This window comes from Cricetulus griseus, chromosome 3 (assembly GCF_003668045.3).
Source record: "Cricetulus griseus strain 17A/GY chromosome 3, alternate assembly CriGri-PICRH-1.0, whole genome shotgun sequence".
Taxonomy (NCBI): Eukaryota; Metazoa; Chordata; class Mammalia; order Rodentia; family Cricetidae; genus Cricetulus; species Cricetulus griseus.
Genome location: NC_048596.1, coordinates 74,168,102 through 74,180,839, shown reverse-complemented (window position 1 = coordinate 74,180,839; position 12,738 = coordinate 74,168,102). Strand labels below are relative to the sequence as shown.

General features: G+C 44.2%; 1 pseudogene; it reads right to left on the bottom strand.

Moving 5' to 3' along the window:
- Nucleotides 1-720: 720 nt before the first annotated feature.
- LOC113831636 lies at nt 721-1,283 on the bottom strand (annotated as a pseudogene).
- Nucleotides 1,284-12,738: the final 11,455 nt, after the last annotated feature.

Genomic DNA, 12,738 nt, shown 5'->3' with positions numbered 1-12,738 from the left:
GATTTCCAATCCATGGGACTCGAGAGATGGCTCAGTGGTAGTTGCTGTTTCAGAAGACCTAGGTTTGACTCTGGAAGACAAGTGCTCTTAACCACTGAACCGCCTCTCCAGCCAAGTTACTTTTTTTTTTTTTTGGTTAGATTTATTCGGGTGTTTGATGTCCATAAAGGGCATTGGATCCTCTAGAACTGGAGTAACAGATGGCTGCAAGCCACCATGTAGGTGCTGGGAAATGAAACTATGACCTCTGCAAGAGCAGTAAGTGCTCTTAACCACTGAGCCATCTCTCTGGTTCCTATGTGGTAATTTTTTTTTTCAAGACAGGGTTTCTCTGTGTAACAGCACTGGCTGTCCTAGAATTCATTTTGTAGACCAGGAACTCAGAAATCTGCCTGCCTCTGCCTCCTGAATTCTGGAATTAAAGGCATGCTCTACCACACCTGGCTTCTATAACCTTGCAGGCTATAATGACTCATGCCTATAATCTCAGCACTTAGGAGGCCAAAGCACTAAAATTGACATGAGTTTGAGGCCAGCCTGGGCTGTGTAGCAAGATACCGTTTCAAAAATACCAATAAACCAAACAAGTATTTGTTTCATATTATAAAGTATATTTTATTACAATGCTCTAATAAAATTATAATCCAAGATTTGAGAACACTGCCACCCTCTGCTTAGAAGCAGTTGGGAGGGGCACAAGAGTAAGGAGAGAGAAAACTGAAGCCTATATCTTTCTTCTTCCACCAACAGGAGGAAGCTCATCACTTTTCAGCCTTGGTCCCCACGTCCGGGTCATCATCAGAAAGATTTCTTTTTCAGCGCAAAGACAGCGATGAATAATGCTGTTTCAGTGACAGCTGAGAAGGCGCTAGAGAGATTAGGTTTGCTACCTAGGCAGAGGCTTGTGCCCTTAAGGTCTGAAGAAGTGCAAAGGGTGGAATGCTGGGCAGGCAGAAAGGATACAGAGGAGGCTGGGTGCCGTTGAACATGGAAACTCCTGAGAGGAAGCCCGCCAGTTCCGCCACAAAGAGGCCCATCGTGAGACAGAGCGCTGCCAACAGCTGGATGTCCTGCTTCTCATATTCCTCGGGACTGAACTTGAGAGGCAGGCAAGCCTGGATGTTGCTTTTCCGGGACCAGAATAAAGTGATGACAACCACCAGATGAGCCGAGTGTCAGGAACCGAGAAGGAATGAGCTGGGAGACCCGATCCATGCATGGTCTCGGGGACCCAGAGCAGAGGCCGCGGTTTTCGAACCTGAAAGTCTGAGGCTGGTTAATCCTCAAGTCTTCGGGCCAAAAAAAAAAAAAAAAAAAAAAAAAAAAAAAAATTTAAACAATGTTGTTAGGTGTCCATGTTGATCCTTTTTGTATTTATTCTGAAAACACATGACCCTTACTCACCCTGTCACCCCACTCCATGGCCCAGCAGCAAGATCCACTTGTCCGGGCGTTGTTGGCTCACGCCTTTAACCCCAGCACTCGGGAGGCAGAGGCAGGTGGATCTCTGTGAGTTCGAGACCAGCCTGGTCTACAGAGCGAGTTCCAGGACAGGCTCAAAAACAATATAAAGAAACCGTGTCTCGAAAAACAAAACAAAACAAACAAACAAAAAAAGACCCACTCATGTTCCCTCATCCCTGAAGATGTGGTTGTCATGACTGTGCTGGTCTGCAGAAGACAGAGCATACAGGGGACTGAGAAACACAATATGGGCAAAGCAGACTGTGGGAGCCTTGAAGTCTCCCAGCACCTAGGGACCCATTCATTCTGCACCAGGCAGGACTCTTTTAACCTCCCCTCTCATTCTGCTACTGCTCTTCTGGTCAAATAAAGGCATAAATGCTTTCACAGGAAATACCAGGAGTGAAGAGATGAGCAAAAGAGGGCCAGGCCATCGGGAAGGGAGTTACATTAATCTTCCCCTCTGCACCTCCTACACACACACACACACACACACACACACACACACACACACACACTCTCACACATGCACACACTCAGAACACAGAGCTCCTGGATCACACTAGATCTGCAGGTCTTGTGGATAGACTGGCTCTGAGCCATGAAGTCAGCTGGGTATCCAGAGCCAGTAACTTTCCCAAACTCATTGCTCAGATTGACTATGCTAAGCAGCTCTTGGTTATCATGGTCATAACGTTGGCCAAAGCACATGGCACAGATAACATTGGTCACTGACCCCCCCCCCCATCCAGGACTGGTTAGTTAGGACTTCAGTGGCCTCATGCCATCCTTCTGGTCTGATTCCAGAAAACCATTTGTTACTGGAGGAAGAGGGCAGAGCAGGCCCTGCCCACTCCAGTAGAAGCCACAAACCAATTCTAATATAGTTTTTTTTTCTAAGCCAGGCAGTGGTGGAGCACAACTTTAATCTCAACACTCAGGAGGCAGAGGCAGGTGGCTCTCTTTGAGTTCCAAGGACAGCCTGATCTACAGATCAAGTTCTAGGACAGGCTCCAAAGCTACACAGAGAAATATGTCTTGGAAAAAAACAAAAGAAAAGGGAAAAAAAGCTTTTTTTTTTCTTCATTCAAAAGGGAAGATGTGGACACAAAACACCCTAAAATAGGCCATGTTGAACAAAGAGGGCACAGACCTGGAGTTCAGTGAGAAGACGGAGCCACTCAGAGGAGGAGAAGACTCCCTGACCTCTGAGCCTTTGACCTCAGATGGGAGGAAAGAGCCTGGATGGCCTAAACCAGGGCTCAGGTCTGTGTCAAAATTTGAGACATACACCTCTGAGTCCTTTCTCCACTAGAACCCAAACTTGAAAAGATTTGAGCAAACATTAAGTTTCTAATAGCTCAAGTTATGATCCTTAGGATTACCCTATCTCTACTTACAGTACCTGCCCCGGAAAACTCAAGACAGCCAAAAGAATTTACTGTTGCTGAGCATGGAGGCACCCACCTGTGATGCTAGCACCCAGGAAGCTGGGACAGGAGGAAGCCTAGTTCCAAGTTCACCTTGGTTACATGTAAGAGTTTGATTCAAAAATTCAAGTGTGTGTGTGTGTGTGTGTGTGTGTGTGTGTGTGTGTGTGATATAGGCACCTATATTTTATCTATCTGCCTGTCTTGTTGGAGTCAAGTACATTCATCAGGTACATCTATGTACATTCCTATTAATCCAGCAGTAGGATTACAAGTTCAAGGATATTCTGAGATACATAAGGAGACCTTGTCTGGACATGAGGGCAATACCGTTTGTCTACAGTCTGAAGACAGTGCCCTGTCTCCCAGCCTTGAAGGAACCTAGCTTTATAACCACCATTTAACCAAACCCCAATGGGTTTCACATGAACCAATACTTCCTTTCTAGTTTTTGAATTGGAGCTCACTATTACCTCTTCTCAGTCCCCTCATTCTCCTCTGAAGAAACCAGAGTTGAATTCCGTTCATATTGGAATATTTTCTGTATTGCAATAGTTTCTTATTGATTCAGAGCTGTTCCTATCAGGACTGAGATGTGGCTAAGTTATAAACCATTTCCCTGGAATCTCTAAGGTTCTGAGTTTAAGCCCCAGTACTGTGGAAACAAACAAAATCCATCCTACTATTTTAACTAGTGTCTGCTATTTTTCTATCTATCTATCTGTCTGTCTGTCTGTCTGTCTGTCTGTCTGTCTGTCTGTCTGCCTGCCTGTCTATCTATCTATCTATCTATCTATCTATCTATCTATCTATCTATTTATCTATCTATGGGTGGGGCACATATGTCCATCAGAGGACAAGTTACAGAGATCAGTTTTCTCCTTACATCCCATAGGTTCTGGAAACCAAACTCAGGTCACTAGGCATGACAGCAAGCACCTTTGCCTACTGAGCCATCTTGTCGACCTATATTGTTCCCTATGCCAACAGCTTTCACAACTAATGTTAATAGAATACTTAATTTTCAGCTGGCAGGAGGCTACAATCTTTTCCTTCCTACGACCCCACAGTTTCCTAGTCTCTCTATTCTGCCTCAGAATGAAGGAACATCTGCAGAAACAATTTCTAAGTTTATAAGAAGTCTGTAAGTAGTGCTGGGACCACTGTGTAATTTGAGAGGCTGTGGATTGGCCTACTTCTGGATTGGCCTTGACCTAGACTGGGCAAGGTCTCTACTTCATGGGAATCCCTTAAATTAAATGACCAACTGCTATGGTAGCTCATACCTATAATTCCAGTACTCAGGAGGCAGAGGTATGAGGAAAGTAGTATCTGGTTTTATCTATAATTACCCTTGTGCTCAGCACAAACTAGGTTCACTTTTCATAGCCCAACACTCCGTACACTCTATTCTAAATTGTCTGTTTATGTGAGTTGCAGTGCACAAACTTCAAAAATGGCCAGAGTGTCATAGAGGGGCCCAAATGCCTGCTGTGTCCTGTGCTGGCCAGCTATCCGCTCAAAGTTCATTGGCTTACTAGTCATTGCTTTTGTGTCAGAGGTCATTTATTTCAGACTCATGCCTGTTCAAATAGTGGCATGGTGGCTCCCTCTCTCTTTTTCCCCACACCATTTGAGCACCAATTGGTGGCATCTCAGAAGTCAGGCTATTTGCATCCTTTATCCAGTAGTTATTCCTGTGACAAGGGCCTTGATGTGGCCTATGCTGCAATCCTCTCTGCCCACTGCACATCCTCACTGCTGTGCTTTGCAGACAGTGACAGGAGCAGGCTAGACTTAGTGACTTACTTCTAAGAAACAGAATAAGGCACACATGATGGTTCTTCAAGAACGAAGACTCTCTTGCAAGGGTAATTGTTACACAATAGTGAGCCAGGCAGGTCTGGTGCCTGCAAGCCCCGCATGGAGATTAAGGTGAAGTCAATGGTGGCCTGGGCTGCACAGTGAGATAATGTCTTAAAAGAAGGAGGAAGAAGGAGCCTGCTACACCTCATCCCTTCACTCCTCTCTTACCATGTGGGGGCTCTGTCTGTCTCACACAATGTCAACTTTCATGTTGTTACACAACTAGAGGTTGTCCACCAGATATTGATACCCTACTGTGGGATATCTCAGCCATTAGTCATCAAGAGTTAAATAATCCTCTTTTCTTTTACCTGAAAACCAAAAAAGGGCTTTTCGTTTATTTTTTGTCTTTGTTTTTGAGACAGGCTTTCTCTGTGTAGCCCTGGCTATCCTAGAACTCATTCGCTATGTAGACCTGGCTGGCCTCGAACTCACAGATCCACCTGCCTCTGCCTCAGGAGTGTTGGGATTAAAGGCATGTGCCACCATCTCTCGGCTTTTTGTTTTGTTTTAATAGCAAAACAAAATGAATTAAGAACTGATTAGTTGGGGCTGGAGAGATAGCTCAGCAGTTAAGAGTACGTGCTGCTCTTGTAGAGGACCTGGGTTTGGTTCCCAGCACCCACGTGACAGACAGCTCACAACTGACTGTAACTCTAGCTCCAGGGGATTATATGCCATCTTCTGGCCTCTGAGGGCAGCAGGCATACACATGGTACACATACATACATGCAGGCAAACCACTCAAACACAGAGAATAAAAATAAATAAACTTAAAAAGATCAAAACCAAAACCAATGATGCCTGATCATAGTCAATGGGGATGAAGGCCTGCCACTTGCAAGTGAGGAAGCAGATCTTGCTCCAGGTGTGAGCCTTAAACTGACTCAGCCACCTCCCAGAACCCTGTTGGCAGGTTTGTGAGATTGTGAGGGCTTGAGAACTGGAACCACACATCTAAGCCATGCCCGGACTCCTAACCCATAAATATATGTGGTTTAATTCCCAGCACTAGAAAACTAAAAAATAATTTTTCTCTGTTCTTGTTTGTTTGTTTTCACTATTCTTAAGTGAGGGATCTCATTGTATTGTCCAGGCTGACCCAGAACACATAATCCTCCTGCCCTCATTTTTCTCCAAAGAAATATTTTCTGACTTTCCTTTCATCCATCAACTATCAACCATATTGTTTTATTTATTTTATTCCTTTTTTCCTGTCTTTCCCCCCCACTCCCCCAGACAGGGTTTCTCTGTGTAGCTTTGGAGCCTATCCTGGCACTTACTCTGGAGACCAGGCTGGCCTCGAACTCACAGAGATCTGCCTGCCTCTGCCTCCCGAGTGCTGGGATTAAAGGCGTGTGCCACCAACGCCCAGCTTTTCCTGTCTTTTTGACACAGTCTCTCTATTGTGCAGCTCTGGCTGTCCTGGAACTTCTATGTAGACCAAATTGGCCTTGAACTCCCAACTAGGATTAAAGGCAGGTGCCACCACGACCAGTTTTATTTTATTCTTAATATTATGCATTTTGTAGTAAATACTTATTAAGCACTTCCTATATTCAGGCAGCAAAGAGACAGTAGAGGACAAAAAACAACCACTCATCGAAATATAATATGTCAGATGCACATCAATGTCCTCTTAAGGGATAAACAGGAATTGCAGCATGACAGGACTTCCTTCTGGCCTTGCTTAAAGGCTCGATGAAGGTTCTCTTAGCCAAGGTGCTTTAAAACATGCAGTGTGGTGAGATTCTTATCTGCTTGTCATTTTGTAATTGTGCCCCATTGCTCATGAAAGCTCTGGAAAGAATGAGGCGCCTCTCTAGTTACTGCTGTGTTTGAAGCTTCTAGAACATTCCCTTATGATACCACGGGAACTCAGGAAAGATTTGTAAATAATAAATGCTCATTTTCCCCAAACATTGTTAAAAATCAAACAAACAAAACCCTCCCAAAAGGCTGTTTAGAAAAGATAGGCAAGGATAAGGCTGTACAGAACAAGTAATAACACGCCATGACTGGGTTATAAAGGGTTAATTTCCCAACTGAAGTGTGTTTTGCAAGAGTTGGGAGGAGGATGTATTTAGTCAAGGGGACAGAAGACAGACAAAAGCCTGGAGATTCCCTTGTGATCCTGTAGCCAGAATGCTCTAATGGTCAGAAAAGGAAAAGGAGCATGTCCAGATGACAAACTGGCGCCCTAGGTAGTGGCCTCCTCTGTTTGGTGGCTGGTAGTAGCACCAGCTCTCAGGGCCGTGGCTGGGGATGTGACGCTCCTGGAGCACCTCTCCTTTGCTGTCCCCCCTGGAATACAATAGTGCATACCTTTAATCCCAGGACAGCCAGGGTTGCACAGGGAAACCCTGTCTCGAAAAACAAGGAAAACAAAAAACAAACAAACAAACAAAACACAAGCAAGCATGTCAGTGTCTTTAGCCCAGAGATCTTTTCCATTGATTGTAAAATCTCTCCATTTTTTTAGACAAGACTGCAATACTGTTTGCTAAGGCCCAAGAGTCAGTACGGATGTGTATGATATTGTGTCCTTCTTTAAGGATTGCTGTACAACTTTCTTGCTGCTTGGGCTTCTGCATGCTATGCAGACTTGGATGTGTCATCATCTATGATGGTTGACTTCCACACAAATACATTTCTTGTCACTGAGGCAGATCCATGTCTGAACCAGGCATTTCGTAAGTCTGAGCTGTAAGGGGGCCCCCAAGACCCTATAGGGGATGTGGTTCTTCCTTAGTCTCCACCTCTGGTGGGGAGACCTCTATGGCTGAAAGTTCTTTAGTTAGGTTGTATATTTCTCCACTCTGAGTTCCCTTGCCTAGATGTAATTTTTTTTCTTCTTTGCTCTTTGTGGGGCCTGCCACCCAACTCCCAAATAAATACACAGAGACTTATTCTTATTTATAAATGCCCGACCTTAGCTTGTCTTATTTCTAGCCAGCTTTTCTTAACTTAAATTATCCCATACACCTTTTGCCTCTGGGCTTTTACCTTTCTTTATTCTATACCTCTTTCTTTCCTTCTTACTCCATAGCTGGCTGTGTGCCTGGGTGGCTGGTCCCTGGTGTCCTCTTTCCTTCTCTTCCCGATCCCCTCTCTTCTTTCTCTCCTCCTATTTATTCTTTCTGCCTGGCAGCCCTGTCTATCCCTTTCCTGCCTAGCTATTGGGCATTCAACTCTTTGTTAGACCAATCAGGTGTTTTAGGCAGGCAAAGTAACACAGCTTTACAGAGTGAAACAAATGTACCATAAAAGAACACAACACATGTTTGCATCATAAGCGAATATTCCACGGCATAAAAGAATGTAACACATCTTTAGTATTCCACAAAATCTGGATGTACTATTTCCAGGTTAACAACTTTGGTTCTATCTGTACTCTTCGGAGTGCTTCTCCAATCATTCTGACTCAAGGTAATGGTGGTATATGATACTATATAGTTATAGTTTGGTCTAGTAGCAGTGGTTCGGGAGTTTTAATGCCTCAAACAAGGTCCAAATGTATCTCTCATATTTCACTCTATTTTTTTTGCCACAACATCCAATGATCATATCCCTTAGTGTAAATTATGTCTATAGTGCAAGGCAAGGTTGGGTTTGGGTGTGTGATGTCTTATAGTCTGTTTTGTTTCCTAAAATAGTGTCAAACCCCTTTCGATGTGTGTGCTCCATTCACAGTCCTGTGTCATTCTGTGACCTTACAGATAGGTTGGCATATTGGTTGCAGATAAGGTATATACTGCCTTCGGTATCCAAATAAATAAGTCTCTGTGCCTCTGTTTTAGTCTGTGGAGGTTTTTTTTTTTTTTTTTTTTTTAAGATTTATTTATTATGTGTACAGTGTTTGGCACCAAATCTCATTACAGATAATGGTGAGCCACCATGTGGTTGCTGGGAATTGAACTCAGGACCTTTGGAAGAGCAGGCAGTGCTCTTAACCACTGAGCCATCTCTCCAGCCCCATGTGACCGTTTTAATATGTATAATTTGTTTAGGATGGTATTTGGTACTCTTCTATCTTCTGAGGACCATTCTATCCCTGAAAATCTTGTCTCTTTGGATCCACCCTTAGTTTTAGATTCACTAATAGCCCATCCCCTAGATCTAAGTTCTCTAAATAGATGTTCCCTGTCTTCCTTTAAGGTTTGTTCATCATTACCATAAATAATTATATTATCTATGTAGGACAGTGTAGTAGGCATGAGAGCTCACAGATAAACATTGTAGAAGTCAGGAAAGTTAATCACACAGGGTTGTGATGGGGAATGTCCTGTGTATATTTATCTTATTGGTTGATACATAAAGTACTGTTGGCCAATAGGAAAGCAAGATAGAAGCCGGGTGTTGGTGGTATGTAGGGAGCCGTCCCTGCATTCTCCATTACAATGATGGCGCCTGCAGTTCTGAATCCGCCCCGTTAGAGGGGTCCCCGCAGTGCCGGCGATGTTAACAAGTTCCCGGGTTTCGGCACCAGATGTCCCGAGCAATAGTCTCGCCGGCAAGAACCACACAGGCAGTTAGAGGGGTCCCCGCAGTGCCGGCGATGTTAACAAGTTCCCGGGTTTCGGCACCAGATGTCCCGAGCAATAGTCTCGCCGGCAAGAACCACACAGGACACTCGGATCCTTCTGCAGTAAAGCTTTATGCGTCTTGAGAGAGAGAGAGCATAAGCTTACAAAAGCGGAGACCCCGAGCCAAGAATCCCGTCCCCTAATAAAGGCTGGCAGCCGCTGCCTGGGACGTGTCACCCTATGATTGGCTGCAGCTCCTCAGGCCATATGACGCCACGGAATAGGCAGAGATCAAGGAATGGAAAATTACCCAGCGCCTGCGCAATAATTTACATTCAGTGCCTGCAGGCGCCATCATTGTAATGGAGAATGCAGGGACGGCTCCCTACAGTGGTACATGCCTTTAATCCCAGCACTTGGGAGTCAGAGGCAGGCAGATCTCTGTGAGTTCGAGGCCAGCCTGGTCTCCAGAGTGAGTGCCAGGGTAGGCTCCAAAGCTACACAGAGAAACCCTGTCTCGAAAAACCAGAAAAAAAAAAAAAAAGGAAAGCAAGATAGGTGAGACTAGGAGTTGAGGAAGATTGCAGACTCAGAATATAAGCAGGAAATTGCTCTCTTGCTCTTCATCTTCCTCCTGCTCTCGTCTTCCTGCTCTCGTCTCTACAGAGCTGCCATGTGATCCCCAGAAGAGGATGCCAGCGGAAGGTGTCCTCGATAACATAAGTCTTATAAGATATATAGATTTATGATAATTAAGACATAGCATATAAAAAATCCTAGTCAATTGGCCAGCAGCATTGTAAACTAATAAAAGACTCTGTGTGTTATTCTGGGTGCCCACATGGTGCCCATAGGGCTCAGGCAGATAGAGTAAAGGCGGGCAGAACTCGGGCAGCTTGGTGGAAAGATTTATAGTTACAAGGTTGTTGTGGTGGTTTGAAATCAAATGGCCCCCAAAGGACTGGCACTATTAGCAGGTGTGGCCTTATTGGAGGAACTTTGTTGTTGTGGGGGCAGGCGTTTAGGTCTCTTTTGCTCTTGTTGCCTGCAAGATGTAATACTCTCAGCTCCAGCACCACGTCTGCCTGCATGCCACCATGCTTTCCACCATGATGATAATTAACTGAACCTCTAAAACTGTAAGCGAGCCACCCTAATTAAATGTTTTCTTTATAGGAGTTGCCATGGTCATGGTGTCACAGCAATGAAAACCTGAATTAAGAGAGTTATCTTCTTGATGAAGGAAATAAATATCTGTTTTCCACCCCGAAAGCTGGGGGTAGATGTTGTTGATGACCTGGTGTTAATGACCAGAACCTCGTGTTCTGGCTCCTCAGAAAGTTTACCCCAGACTCCCCCTCCCTAGACTTTATCTTTAGTGATGTTTCTCAGCCAATAGAACCCGCCCTTAGGGGGAGATGTCACATGGACTTTATAGCCTGGTGATTTCTACAATGTCTTGACCAGAGACCACACCAGATCCTTAACCCTTAAGCTATACAACCCATCTTCATGGTCACATGTACTTTGCAAAAGAGTTTCAATGTAATTATGACTCCTTTACACTGTGGTGATATATTATTTATGATTTAATAAAGATTGCCTGAAGTATCAGAATGCAATGCCAGCCACACTAGTTAACTATAGTATCTAGGTGGTGGTGGTACACACCTTTAATCTTAGGACTTGGGAGAAAGAGGCAGACGGATTTCTATATGTTTACGGCCACATGAGCTACATGAAATTGATCCAGTCTAAAAGAGATCACACAAAGGTGATCTCAGCACTTAGGATCACATGCCTTTAATTCTAGCACCAGGGAGGTGGAGACAGGAGTGATATGGCTGGGCAGAGAGAAGTATGTATATAAGGAAGAAGCAAAGTCCATCTCAGAGAATTTGTCTCCAGCCACAGAGACAGCAGTCTGGGGTTGCAGTCCGAGGCTTGGTGGAGAGCTTTGACTCTGAGAATTTGTGGAGACAGGATTGCCATTTCAGTCTGAGGTAGAAGTAAGAGCTAGTAGCTTGGCTGCTTTGCTTCTCTGATCTCCAGCTTGAAGCTTGAACCTCAATATCAGTCTCTGGGTCTTTTATTAATCATGCTACAGTGCATCAGGAATTGTATTATACCAGAAACTACTTTCCAAATTGTACTGTGTTTAGATATGCTTACAATAAGCTGTCTGGCATCAGACTCTCTAGAAGTTTGACCCAGCATCAACTAAATTGGGCTGAACTGAGTTTTCCTTCTTGTCTCACTCAGATTGCTTCCCTGATTGCAGGGACCTCCACAGGACAGGCTTTCATTCTGCATTTTAATTTCTGATGATAGACTATATGCAATGTCTGGGCTAGTTTTATATTTTTGTGGGATTCTCTAGAAGGCATATTGTCTTCCTTCCAAAGAGAAGGTACATTGTTACTGTGATCTTTCTGAAATAGATTAGAGGCCATGGATGTTTGTCTGTTTCCTATTTCATATACCATGTATAAGACTGCAAGTATTTTATACATTTTAACACTTTGCTTGGGAGTTATTTTGACCGCTTACAGCGTTGGCATCTAGCTGGGGGAATGTAGCTGTGAAAGCACCGTTCATCAATTCAGGGAAAGAGGTCGGTTGCCTCGATTCCTCTGCCTTTCTCATGGCCACAGTTCTGAGTAAAGTGTTTTTTATAGTTGCTGTTCATGGCAATGCTTCGTCTCTGTTGGCTATTATAGTTTGTCCTCCTTCTTCCAAGATTTTGAGTAGCCAGTCTTCTTCAGTCATTCCTTTCTAGAATGACTTTTGGGGTAGTCCAGAGTAGTCCTGATTTTGGACACCCTAAGCATTCAAATATGAGTCTATGGGGGCCACTCTATTCAAACCACCCAGGTCTGCAGGGGAGTTCAAACATTTCAGTGTAACACAGTGTGGAAACATTTTATTACACTCATGGAGGTGGTTGCCTGTAGGAAGATGTTTCTTTCCCAATCCTGGCTGCCAGTCCCAAATAACCGACACAAAGGTTTAATATGAATTATAAATGTTTGGCCAATAGCGGGTTTGTTACTACCTAATTCTTTTTGTTTGTTTGTTTGTTTTTGTTGTTGTTTGTTTTTTGAGACAGTCCTGGCTGTCCTGGAACTCTGGAGACCAGGCTGGTGGAGATGCACCTGCCTCTGTCTTCTGAGTGCTGGGATTAAAATCATGGGTCACCACCGATTGACAACCACCTAACTCTCACATTTAAACTAACCCATATTTTTGTCTGTGCTTTGCCATGTAGCTCATGGCTTGTTGCCTCTTTTTCTACATGTCTTGCTTTCTTGGTGGCTGGCTGGCATCTCTCTGACTCCACCCTTCTTCTTCCCATCATTCTCCTAGTTTGGTTGTCTCACCTATACTCCTGCCTGGCTACTGGTCAATCAGCATTTCATTAAGCAAATCTGAGTGACAAGTCTTCACAGTGT